This window comes from Plasmopara halstedii (assembly GCF_900000015.1).
Source record: "Plasmopara halstedii genome assembly, contig: Scaffold_1561, whole genome shotgun sequence".
Taxonomy (NCBI): domain Eukaryota; phylum Oomycota; class Peronosporomycetes; order Peronosporales; family Peronosporaceae; genus Plasmopara; species Plasmopara halstedii.
Window position 1 is genome coordinate 796,227 of NW_020188473.1, and position 751 is coordinate 796,977.

Genomic DNA, 751 nt, shown 5'->3' on the forward strand with positions numbered 1-751 from the left:
GCAGGCGATTGCGTCGCTACATGCGACGGTGGGGCGCTTGGCGCCATTAGAAATGGAGGTTGTTGCACTCCGTGCTGAGAACCCGTACTCGGGGAGTTTGTGTTGACCGAAAACACGATCCACGAACAGCGTTGCAGTACCGACTCCGTCGATGTTGTCTGATACCGCCGCCAAATGAGCCATCTTGCTCAACCGGTCGACGAATACCATGACCCCCGTGTTGCCCGCCGAATCTTTCGGCAGGCAAAACACAAAATCCAAACTCATGGACTGCCAGCGCCCAGTGGGTACCGGTAAGCTTGCCAGCGGCGCAGCCGCATTTTCAGAGTGTTTCTTTGTTGACAAGTCTCACACATGCGCACATCGGTGCTCGTCCATTTGTGCAACTTGGGCCACCAATAGTGGTGGTTCACAGAGCTGTACGTTTTCTCACGACCGACCACTTAGTGGCGTGTCGTGAGCCTCATAGAGGATGCGGTATTTCAAATTCTCATCGTGAGGAACCACAATTCGTGGTGATCCGTTGAATCGGTGCTATAGTTTAGCAACCCGTTATTCAACGAATATCTGTGCAATCGTGCGCGCAGTCTTTGTGACAGTTTCCTGTCCGAGTTTCCAGACTCCTTGCTCCCTAGAGCCCGTAGCAATGCTACACACATCTCATCACCCGCATACGCGCTGCGAATCAAATCTGTCACAGACGACGTTACAGTTGTAACACGAGCAAGCTCATAGTCTGGTCTGCGTGACA